Below are 12969 nucleotides of genomic sequence, written 5' to 3'. Positions count from 1 at the left end.
GTACCACTTCCATATAGTCCCACGCCACTCTGTCAAACGCCTTCTCCGCATCCAGGGATAAGAAGAAGGCCTTCTGTTTAGATTGAGTTATCAGGTGATGTATGTTGATGGATTTCAGGGTGTTGTCCCTTGCTTCGCGTCCAGGGACGAAACGTACTTGGTCGGGGGATATGAGGGTCGGGAGGAGTGGAAGGAATCTATTGGCGAGGATTTTGGCGAATATTTTAATGTCCACATTAAGATGGGAAATTGGCCTATAACTACTTGTGATTGTGGGATCCTTATCAGGTTTGGGTATAACAGTAATGTGGGCTTCTAAAATACCGCGGGGGAGGGATTTTTGAGGTGGGAGTGGAATTGAAGGCCTTTAAGAAGGGTGTTTGAAGCGTCTCTGCGAACAATTTGTAGTACGCCGAGGTCAGCCCATCTGGGCCAGGGCTCTTACCAGGTATCAGTTGTTTTATGGCTTGTAACCATTCTGAAGATGAGATTGGGGCTTCCAGGGATTGGAGGGTGTCAGAGGGGATTGTCTTGAGTGGGAGCCTGGCGAGATACGTTCGAATGTCGTGTAACCGTCTTTGGGGATCTGAAGATTGCGGGTTTGCGGAGCCGAGGTTGTAAAGGGAGGTGTAATAACGTTCTATAGCTGCATTGGTCTCAAGGACTGAACTTGCAGGGGAGTGTATATGGTGGATTGTTCGTTTAGCTCTTTTTGATCGCAGTGCTTGTGCTAAAAGATGGCCTGACTTATTTCCGTGCTCGTAGAAGAGCTTCTGGGAAAGGGTGAATCTCCTTTTTGTTTGGTATCCTAGTATATCTTGGATCTGGGTACGGGTGTTCGTTAGTTCAGCATGGGTGTCTAACGCTAGAGTTTTCTTGTGTTGTGTTTCAAGTGAACTGAGTTTCGAGAATAGGTCTGCCAGAGTGGTGGCTCTTTCTTTCTTGAGCGCGGCTGCAAGGGAAATAAACTTGCCTCTTATTACGCATTTATGTGCCTCCCATTGCGTAAGGGGGGAGACATTCGGTGTGTCATTTTCTGTGAAATAGTGGGAAAGACAGTCTCGGATTTCTGTTACTCTGGACTCGTCCGTTAGAATGCTCGCATCTAGTCTCCAGATTTTGCCCCGGTCAAGCTTTTCAGGGAAGGTGAATAGGGCTGTGATGGGGTGGTGATCAGAGATCGTCATAGGTTCAACTGAGGCCTTGGTCAGATTGTGTAGGTTCCGTTGGGAGACCATAAGGTAGTCAATGTGGGAGTATCTATTGTGGGGGGGCGGAGAAGAAGGTGAAGTCCTTGTCCTTGGAATAAAGTGTTCGCCACGTGTCATGGAGCAGTAGCTCTTGGAGGCTTTTCTTAATTTGTTTGAGAGCTCGGAATGTCAGACTGGAGGACCCAGAGGAGGTATCCAGTAAAGGATCCAAGGGGACATTGAAATCGCCACCAAGAATCAGCATCCCTTCCATAAAAGAGTTTAGTGTGTGCACCACCTTCCTGAAGAAGGGTACCTGGGAGGAGTTGGGGCTGTATATATTAGCGAATGTGATCACTCTGTTTTTGTACGTTCCTTTGATGAAGAGGAATCTCCCGTTATCATCTGCTAGGGTATCCGATAATTGGAGGTCAAAGTGTTTGGAAAGAAGTATGGAGACCCCTTTGCATTTAGAAGAAGGACATGTTGCATGAAATTCTACTGGGAAGGCGTGGTTAGACAGTTTGGGGGCAAATTTAGTGCTGAAATGGGTTTCCTGAAGGAGGATCACATCTGCCTTCAGTTTTTGCATTAGTACCAATGTTTGGTGATGTTTCTCTGGGGTGTTTAGGCCTTTGGCATTTAGAGAAACAATCTTCAAGGATAAATTCGTGGAGCTTTGTAACAGCGTTGGCATTTTGACAGGAGTAAGGGTGTCTTAGGGTGTTACCGAGAGGGGGGTCTCAGGAAAGGGGAGCACCTGTCAACCCCTCGGGCTCCCGAGAGAGGCACCAGTCGAGTCAACTCTGACTACCAGCGTACGATGCTTGGGGGTGGCGGACGAGGTTACACAAGATTTGGGAGGTCTCCGTCATGGTGAGACCTGAGGGAGCGTAAGATCGGCAGTTAGATGTGGCAGTGGGTTGAGAGCTCGTAATATAATAGCCACGCCGAGACATATATGGGGGAGGGGGAGGGTGGCAGAGCTAGCAGCATCTGATCAGTAAGGCGTGAGGGCCAGCGCTCAATATTAAGGTTGGGGACTAATAAGGAGGCAGATGGCGATGGTAGATGGAGGCAATATCCTAAGGGAGTCAAGCGCGGAAATAATCGGGGGCCCGTGAGGGTTGCATGAGGGGGATTGGTCATGCTATGGCAGGGAAAGGGGAGAAATAAGCTAGGCATACAGAGCTATGTTTAGGGGAGAGTTCTAGAGAAAAGCGCGTTAATAAAGAATAGTTATATTCTCAAGTAAGTAACTGACAGTTAACAAATTCTAAAAACAGAGGTTCAGAATGGCACAACTAAATGCTTTATTAAGTGAAACAGACACTGGAGGCACACTGGAGGCATACAAAGAAAAAAAAAGAGGAAATGCAATACCAACTACACCTGTGAGACATGTGACATATATGTAAAACACATTAAAGGTTAATGCACTATATGGAGCCGGGAGTGAGGGGGTGGCCAACTCATAGGAGTACAGTGCGTCCCAAATGGGGAGCTCGTTGTAGACTAGTGAGGTAGATCTTTAATGTTCGCTACTCCCAGTTTCCTGCTTGGGAACTCCTCACTATGGGTCTTAAATCTCCCCTCCCACCTATTGAAATCTGGTCTATTCTCCCTTCTTACAGCGTAAGTTGGGACGCCCTTCGTGGTATACATCCAGTGTGTGGTTCCCTCCCTGCACCTTTTCGACTATTACAAAAATCTCCTAGAATTACCCACGTCATTGGGGGAAGCCTTAAAGGCTGTTCAATTACCTTGAAAAGTAAATAATAAGCATTATGCATCAATACGTGCTATAATAGGGTGTCCAGTAAGGATATAAAGTGACGTTATGGCTGCAACTGGCCAATGGGGTTAGAAACTATTCTTACCATATACCTCACTCCCGACTCAGTTGTAGGCCTCGGCTCAGCACGATTCAGTCCGTGGTTTTGCAGACAAATCTAAACATCGGAAATTGGGAAAGAAGAAAAAAAAAAGAGAAAAAAAAAGGGGGGAGAAAAAGAAAAGGGAGGGGGAGAAAAGGGGAGGCAGAAGCAGAAAGTCTGGTGGATATACCGTCTGCCGGGGTAAAAGTTCCATGATCGCAGCCATCTAAGGCAAGCTGTGGGGGGTGCACTGTGGGGGGCAAGCAATTGGTGGAGGTAGTTAAGGCTGTCAAAGGCCCCATGGAACATGTTGGGGCTTCCGATAACAAGAGGCATCTCATCCGTGTCCTTGGCAAAGGTGAAGGTCCATCATTGCATTGATAGGTCGGATGGGGAGTCTTTGAGAGTCGAACTGGGGATCTCCTGATGGGTAAAAGTCTTCAGTGTGTAGTCGCCGATCGCAAGTCATCATTGGCACATACGTGTGCCCACAGGTGTAGGGGTCAAGAGGATTGTGCCAGCAGGTTGGTAGCATAACTATAGCCAGCATTCGTAACAACAGGTGCCATTCATCAAACTGAAGTGAGGGTAGGTTCTTCTTCAACTACGGCGAGGCCTGCGGTGGGCAGGTGAAGCAGTGGGGCTGCCGTTTCTTGGTGGAGTGGCATTTCTCTGTGGGGAGTGTGGGAGAGGAGGCTGTTGTGCGAGCCTACGGCGCCTCCCAATGGCATAGTTACCTGCTTCGTCCACTCCCTCCATGGAGGTTGCTCTGCGGAGAGTAGGCAATCTGAAGTCACTGTACCAATCAGGAAGGTCTTGCGGAAGGTAGGTCAAGCGCGGTGCAGAAGTGGTCAAGGTCCTCTGGGACTCTTAGATTTTCCATGCGACCTTGGTGAGAGACAGATAAGCAGAAGGGGTACTTCCAACGGTATGGAATGGCTCTATTTCGCAGAACTTCCAGCAGTGGTCGGAGTTCCCTCCTACGCTGAAGGGTTATGTTAGATAGATCTTGGAATATCTTGATGGTCACCCCTCTGTGGGTAATCTGATTTCTTTCCCTAGCTTTATGCAGAATTTCTTCCTTTAGAGGAAAGTCAACAAGGCAGCAAACTACATCCCTCGGGGGGTCGGTATCATGGCCTCTGGGGCGCAGAGCTCTGTGAATGTGCTCAAATACTATCGGGGTGTCTGGGGGCCTTTCAAGGAGATCGTTGAAAATGTTGATCACTCTCTGAGACAGGAGGCCAGGGTCTAAAGATTCTGGTATGCCTCTTACTCCCAGGTTCCATCGTCTCCCTCGATTGTCGAGGTCCTCCATGTGTCTGTTGATGTCCCTTGTATAGCATGGGACTCAGTAAGTTGATGTACTTGACAGAGGGAGGCATCATGGCGGGCCTGCACAGCTTCTATCTCATCCACCCGCAGTGTCATGGAATGGATGTCAGCTTGCAGGTCAGATATTGCAGCAGATAGGGTGTGTTTAATGTCTGCAGCAACATTGCGCAGATCGTCCAGGCTAATCGCTGGTTGTTCCCGGGTGTTTGTGTCCGGCCTGGTGCGTAGCAGGCTTCTGCTATGCGACCGCGATTCACTCGAGGCCGCGGCTCGGGAGCTGCCAGTAGGCCGAGATCTGAAGATCTGCGGGATTTGCCTATTCAGGTGGACGTCAGGCTCCGGAGGCGATCGGGGGCCAATATACGCTGACATGGTGTGGCAAACAAGGGCGCAATTCGGGGGTAAAGGGCGTACTGTCACTTGCCTGTGCTAATGTAGCCAGGTCTCATGGACGGGTGTTTAGGGATCAAGTGGCCATCTCGGAACAGCGCCAAGCCACGCCCCTTAAAAAAATTTTTATTATTAATTTGTTCCATTCTAGTTGTTTAGGATAATTATTTTGGATAATTTGTTTGGATACATTTTTATTCATTATGTTCACTAGCAACCAAATTTGAAAGGAAATTACAATACCTATAATTTAATAGTTAGTTATTGTTAGTTAGTTAGGATTTTCGTTCTTCAAATTTTCATTTTTTTTCAGATTTTCAAATTTCCAAATATATGAATTTTAAAATTTATGAAATTACGAATTTTTGAATTTACCAATTTTTGAATTGCAATCATAGCGAATGACCCGAAAAAAAAAATGTATCGAAACCAAACAAATTTTTCAGCAGTGCACATGTCTCATGCCGCGTACACATTATCGGAATTCCAGCCAGAAAAAGACAGATGAGAGCTTTTCATCGGAAAATGCGACCGTGTGTATGCTCCATCGGAGTTTAGCTGTCCGAGATTGATGTTCTCAATTTTCCAGGCGGAAAAACTTTCTATCTGTAATTCCGATCGTGTTTATGCAATTCTGACACAAAAATCACGCATGCTCAGATTCAACTACGAGACAGAAGCTATTGGCTACTGGCTAGTGAACTTCCTTTTTCTAGTCCCGTCACTGAGTTATAAACGAATAAATCGGAATTTGATGTGACCATGCGTAGGCAAGACAGCTTGAGCCAAATTCCGTCGGAAGTCCGTCGGGAAAACCATCAGAGCTTTTTCCAACGAGAATTCCGATCGTGTGTACGCGGCATAACAGACAACATTTTTAAATTGCTACTTTTTGATATTTTTATTTTTAATCACAACAGAGAATGTGTGCTCAATATCACTTACATATTATTATTATTATTATTATTATTATTATAAAGGATTTACAATGCTCAGCATAAATGAGTAGACCCTAACAGATTTGTCAGAAAACCTTTGCTTTCCTTTCAGAATCAACATTTTCTATGGGAAACTATACTATAAAATACTCCCACAAATGGAGGCCATTGATTGCAACCAAGATTTGTTAATTTGCACACACGAAAAAGTTTTTTCTCCTAACATATTCATTCAAGATCATGTTGCAAAAATGAATACACCCCAATGAAAGTCATAGGAGCAAAGCTAAATTTTCCTGTGGATGTGATATAAAAAAAAACAGTTTCTGAGGTTCGCATGGCGAGAGTTCCGACATGGCCACCTGAGCCAGAAGCTCCACTTCACCCCAGACCCACGAGCCGCACAGCCAGCGATATATCCCCTCGGACGTTCACCACTGACCTGCCTGCCTTCAGGAGAGCCTCAGAAACAACCCTGGATGTTTGGTTCCCCCCGTACGATGGGATCTCTGCCACTTTTTAACAAGGCTGGGGAGGCTGGGTGTACCAAGATGGCTGCCACCACCGCTGCAACAGCCACATGTGGCCTACACCAAAAGGACACAGGATCTCAGCCAACACCAACCCAAGGCTCCTTCACTGGCTTCCACAGAGTTCTTATTGGGTCTCACAACGGAGGAATTTACCGTGTCCCTGGCTGGGCCTTCTCTGCCCCTCCTTCATGCTAGCCCTTCCCCAGGCTTGCCAGACCAGGACCACACCACATTGTAAGCTAAACTTTTATTTAAACTCTCTGACCTTCTAGAGAGAGGACCGGCCAATACAGCAGCCCAAATAACAAGTAATATCAAATCTGACTTTGCTAACCTTGGATCCAGGATGGGGGCCATACAAAATAAACTGGATATTACAGTGTTCAGAACTAACCAGAATGCAGTGCATATACAGGTCCTACAGGATCAGTTAGACACGGCCCTCTCCAGGATTGACAACCTTGAGAACAGGTCCAGGAGATATAACTTTAGAATCTGTGGCCTCCTAGAAGCCATTACATATATCCCCCTCACTGTGCGTGACATTATCACCAAGCTGATTAATAACACACTGCCCCACCACCTGGAGCTGGAAAGGACACACAGGGCCCTGGGACCCCCCAGAAAAGATGGCACCCTGAGAGATTACATCATTAAACCTCACTTTTATGCTTTAAAGGAGGAGGTCATGCGACAATCACACACAAAGTCTAAACTACCATACCAGGGACACCAGATGCAAATTTTCTCAGAACTCTCATTTGCACCTCTAACCATCCCTTAGAAGCAGCTTTTGTAGAATGTGTTGTTGGACCGCCTCTAGAGGCAGCCGATGCTCAATGTTGGTCTTCTAATGCTGCGTGCACGCGATCGGACTATCCGCCAGATAATTCGACCGTGTATGCTTTCCGGCTGACTTTTTCTTCCCAAAAGTCCACCGGAAAAGTCAGTTCATATGTGGTTGTGTGTGGGCAAATCCGTTCGTTCGGAAAGTCTGGTGGACCTCCACCGCCGAATAGTCCGATCGTGTGTACGGGGCATAAGAAGATGTGTTTATATGTTTTGTTCCCAATCCCCTTCTTTCTCCCTCTTAACCCTCTCTTCTTCTCAAGCCAATCAACAGGTGAAGAACCATCTCAGACTCCAAACTGAGGCCATTAACCGCAACACCCCCAACTCATTCCTAAAAGGTAGAAGACGGCAAAGGGTAAGTGACGGTAGATACGATAGCTTTTTACCCCTCTGCACGATACAATAGCTTTTTACGCCTCTGTTTTAATGGCTGATACAAACAATATAGTCGCGAATCTCAGGGTGGCTTTGCACAATGTCCAGGGACTAAATTCCCCCAGGAAAAGGAGAATAGCATTTGATCACTACCGATCCCTTAAATTGGTCATAGTGTTGCTTCAAGAGGCAGTAAACCCTGATGGGTTTTACTTCCTCTTTGTTTCCCTGTAAAGGTAAAACATAATGGGCTACTATGCATCACATAGTAGCCCATTATGCATCACTTACCTGACACAGGAGCCAGTTATGTCACCGCTAGGGATGGCCGAACTATTCGCCTGGAGGTCGGTTCGCGGCAAATTTTGTGTGTTCGCGATTCGCCCGATCGGCGGACTATTGCCGCTGTTCGCCCGGCGGACTTATGTGTTTACAGTGTGAAAGAACTTTGACCCATGATGACACATCCATCATGGGGTACAGGACAGCCAATTGAGACATTTCAGCACATGGACAGGACTGGTATAGGTGTACAGTATATAGGGTTGTACACGTATAATATACTTTCTTCCAAATATAGAAAGAATATTATACTTGATTGCTGCCCTATTCTGCAGCAGTCCTTTATCAGTGTAGGGACTGAGGTACAGTCTGCAAATCACTAGCTACTAGGTCTACAAAGGTCCTTGTAAGGACTGGTATAAGTGTACAATATATAGGGTGCTGGTGCAGGGCTGTGCTGCAGATTACTGCCCTATTCTGCAGCAGTCCTTTATCAGGTCCTTGTAAGGACTGGTATAAGTGTAAAATATATAGGGTGCTGGTGCACTGCTGCTGAATGTTGCCCTATTCTGCAGCAGTCCTTTATTAGTGTAGGGACTGAGGTACAGTATGCAAATCCCTAGCTACTAGGTCCACAAAGGTCCTTGTAAGGACTGGTATAGGTGTACAATATATAGGGTGCTGGTGCAGGGCTGTGCTGCAGATTACTGCCCTATTCTGCAGCAGTCTTTATCAGTGTAGGGACTGAGGTACAGTCTGCAAATCACTAGCTACTAGATCCACAAAGGTCCTTGTAAGGACTGGTATAGGTGTACAATATATAGGGGTGTGGTGCACTGCTGCTGACTGCTGCCCTATTCTGCAGCAGTCCTTTATCAGTGTAGGGACTGAGGTACAGTCTGCAAATCACTAGCTACTAGGTCCACAAAGGTCCCTGTAAGGACTGGTATAGGTGTACAATATATAGGGTGCTGGTGCGGGGCTGTGCTGCAGATTACTGCCCTATTCTGCAGCAGTCCTTTATCAGGTCCTTGTAAGGACTGGTATAAGTGTAAAATATATAGGGTTGTGGTGCACTGCTGCTGAATGTTGCCCTATTCTGCAGCAGTCCTTTATCAGTGAAGGGACTGAGGTACAGTCTGCAAATCACTAGCTACTAGGTCCACAAAGGTCCTTGTAAGGACTAGTATAGGTATACAATATATAGGGTGCTGGTGCAGGGCTGTGCTGCAGATTACTGCCCTATTCTGCAGCAGTCCTTTATCAGTGTAGGGACTGAGGTACAGTCTGCAAATCACTAGCTACTAGGTCCACAAAAGTCCTTGTAAGGGCTGGTATAGGTGTACAATATATAGGGTGCTGGTGCAGGGCTGTGCTGCAGATTACTGCCCTATTCTGCAGAAGTCCTTTATCAGTGTAGGGACTGAGGTACAGTCTGCAAATCACTAGCTACTAGGTCCACAAATGTCCTTGTAAGGACTAGTATAGGTGTACAATATATAGGGTGCTGGTGCAGGGCTGTGCTGCAGTTTACTGCCCAATTCTGCAGCAGTCCTTTATCAGCGTAGGGACTGAGGTACAGTCTGCAAATCACTAGCTACTAGATCCACAAGGGTCCTTATAAGGACTGGTATAGGTGTACAATATATAGGGTTGTGGTGCACTGCTGCTGACTGCTGCCCTATTCTGCAGCAGACCTTTATCAGTGAAGGGACTGAGGTACAGTCTGCAAATCACTAGCTACTAGGTCCACAAAGGTCCTTGTAAGGACTAGTATATGTGTACAAGATATAGGGTGCTGGTGCAGGGCTGTGCTGCAGATTACTGCCCAATTCTGAAGCAGTCCTTTATCAGTGTAGGGACTGAGGTACAGTCTGCAAATCACTAGCTACTAGGTCCACAAAGGTCCTTGTAAGGACTGGTATAGGTATACAATATATAGGGTGCTGGTGCAGGGCTGTGCTGCAGATTACTGCCCTATTCTGCAGCAGTCCTTTATCAGTGTAGGGACTGAGGTACAGTCTGCAAATCACTAGCTACTAGGTCCACAAAAGTCCTTGTAAGGGCTGGTATAGGTGTACAATATATAGGGTGCTGGTGCAGGGCTGTGCTGCAGATTACTGCCCTATTCTGCAGCAGTCCTTTATCAGTGTAGGGACTGAGGTACAGTCTGCAAATCACTAGCTACTAGGTCCACAAAGGTCCTTGTAAGGACTGGTATAGGTGTAAAATATATAGAGTTGTGGAGCACTGCTGCTGACTGCTGCTCTATTCTGCATCAGTCCTTTATCAGTGTAAGGACTGAGGTATAGTCTGCAAATCACCAGCTACTAGGTCCACAAAGGTCCCTGTAAGGACTGGTACAGGTGTACAATATATAGGGTGCTGGTGCAGGGCTGTGCTTCAGATCACTGCCCAATTCTGAAGCAGTCCTTTATCAGTGTAGGGACTGAGGTACAGTCTGCAAATCACTAGCTACTAGATCCACAAGGGTCCTTATAAGGACTGGTATAGGTGTACAATATATAGGGTTGTGGTGCACTGCTGCTGACTGCTGCCCTATTCTGCAGCAGACCTTTATCAGTGAAGGGACTGAGGTACAGTCTGCAAATCACTAGCTACTAGGTCCACAAAGGTCCTTGTAAGGACTAGTATATGTGTACAAGATATAGGGTGCTGGTGCAGGGCTGTGCTGCAGATTACTGCCCAATTCTGAAGCAGTCCTTTATCAGTGTAGGGACTGAGGTACAGTCTGCAAATCACTAGCTACTAGGTCCACAAAGGTCCTTGTAAGGACTGGTATAGGTATACAATATATAGGGTGCTGGTGCAGGGCTGTGCTGCAGATTACTGCCCTATTCTGCAGCAGTCCTTTATCAGTGTAGGGACTGAGGTACAGTCTGCAAATCACTAGCTACTAGGTCCACAAAAGTCCTTGTAAGGGCTGGTATAGGTGTACAATATATAGGGTGCTGGTGCAGGGCTGTGCTGCAGATTACTGCCCTATTCTGCAGCAGTCCTTTATCAGTGTAGGGACTGAGGTACAGTCTGCAAATCACTAGCTACTAGGTCCACAAAGGTCCTTGTAAGGACTAGTATAGGTGTACAATATATAGGGTGCTGGTGCAGGGTTGTGCTGCAGTTTACTGCCCAATTCTGCAGCAGTCCTTTATCAGTGTAGGGACTGAGGTACAGTCTGCAAATCACTAGCTACTAGATCCACAAAGGTCCTTGTAAGGACTGGTATAGGTGTAAAATATATAGAGTTGTGGAGCACTGCTGCTGACTGCTGCTCTATTCTGCATCAGTCCTTTATCAGTGTAAGGACTGAGGTATAGTCTGCAAATCACCAGCTACTAGGTCCACAAAGGTCCCTGTAAGGACTGGTACAGGTGTACAATATATAGGGTGCTGGTGCAGGGCTGTGCTTCAGATCACTGCCCAATTCTGAAGCAGTCCTTTATCAGTGTAGGGACTGAGGTACAGTCTGCAAATCACTAGCTACTAGGTCCACAAAGGTCCTTGAAAGGATTGGTATATGTGTACAATATATAGGGTGCTGGTGCAGGACTGTGCTGCAGATTACTGCTCTATTCTGCAGTGGTCCTTTATCAGTGTAGGGACTGAGGTACAGTCTGCAAATCACTAGCTATTAGATCCCCAAAGTCCTTGTAAGGACTGGTATAGGTGTACAATATATAGGGTGCTGGTGCACTGCTGCTGACTGCTGCCCTATTCTGCAGCAGTCCTTTATCAGTGTAGGGACTGAGATACAGTCTGCAAATCACTAGCTACTAGGTCCACAAAGGTCCTTGTAAGGACTGGTATAGGTGTACAATATATAGGGTGCTGGTGCAGGGCTGTGCTGCGGATTACTGCCCTATTCTGCAGAAGTCCTTTATCAGTGTAGGGACTGAGGTACAGTCTGCAAATCACTAGCTACTAGGTCCACAAAGGTCCTTGTAAGGACTGGTACAGGTGTACAATATATAGGGTGCTGGTGCAGGGCTGTGCTGCAGATTACTGCCCAATTCTGCAGCAGTCCTTTATCAGTGTAGGGACTGAGGTACAGTCTGCAAATCACTAGCTACTAGGTCCACAAAGGTCCTTGTAAGGACTAGTATAGGTGTACAATATATAGGGTTGTGGTGCACTGCTGCTGACTGTTGCCCTATTCTGCAGCAGTCCTTTATCAGTGTAGGGACTGAGGTACAGTCTGTAAATCACTAGCTACTAGGTCCACAAAGGTCCTTGTAAGGACTGGTATAGGTGTACTATTTGGTGTGTAGTATATAGGTGTGTAATACACGTATAAAATACTTGTACATATAGAAAGCATAGTATAGTGCATTTCCACCGTGCAGCATTGTGACTGCTCAGCGTTTCTGCAGCGATACTACAAAGAGTGGCAAACGCAATAAAAAAAAGTATTATAACTGGTGTGATAGACCAGTGGCCCCCAAAAACAACAGATTGAAGCAGAGTCTTACATACCTTCTTCCACATACATACTGCACTTCTCTAGAGACTTTTATCACAGGGTCATTTAAAAAATGACAGGCAGAGGAAGAGGCAGGCCCTTCTGCAGGGGTGGTAGGGGTAGGGCAGGAGCAACAGACTTGTTCCAAAGTGGCACATTTCAGAAGGTGCATGCAATTACGTCAAAGGACGCACCAGACTTGGTTGAATGGCTCACTCAGCCTTACTCTTCTGCACCCTCCTCATCCTCTCGATCTGCACCCTCTTCTTCACTCTCTGCTTTGTGCACCCCCAAAGACACTACCACCAACAAATCCACCACCATATACCTTCCGCTTGAGTCACAGGAATTATTTTCCTATCCATATCAAGAAATTTCCGATGTGCAACCACTCTTGGCATTGGATCAGGAAGAAGATGTAGCAACAACTGCCACTCAGCAGTCTGACAACAGTACCCAGATCAGCCCAAGGAGGAGGTTGGTCCCTGCTGTTGCTGCCTACTCCGAGATCTCTAATTATAGCGATGGGGAAGGTGACATCGATGATGACGTGTCTAGTAATGCCACGTGGTTGCCCACAAGAGAGGAAGAGGAGGGAAGTTCAGAGGGAGATATGGACTAGCAGATAGGGAGGAGAAGCAGGAGGAACTTAGATTGCACAGGAGGGACAAAGCAGACTGCAAATGTATCAGGAGCGAGGCATCAACCATGTACGGT

The sequence above is a fragment of the Lithobates pipiens genome, unplaced genomic scaffold (assembly GCF_037356315.1).
Source record: "Lithobates pipiens isolate NorthernLeopardFrog02 unplaced genomic scaffold, aLitPip1_a1.2 Scaffold_8, whole genome shotgun sequence".
Classification (NCBI taxonomy): Eukaryota; Metazoa; Chordata; class Amphibia; order Anura; family Ranidae; genus Lithobates; species Lithobates pipiens.
This window is presented reverse-complemented; position numbering follows the sequence as displayed.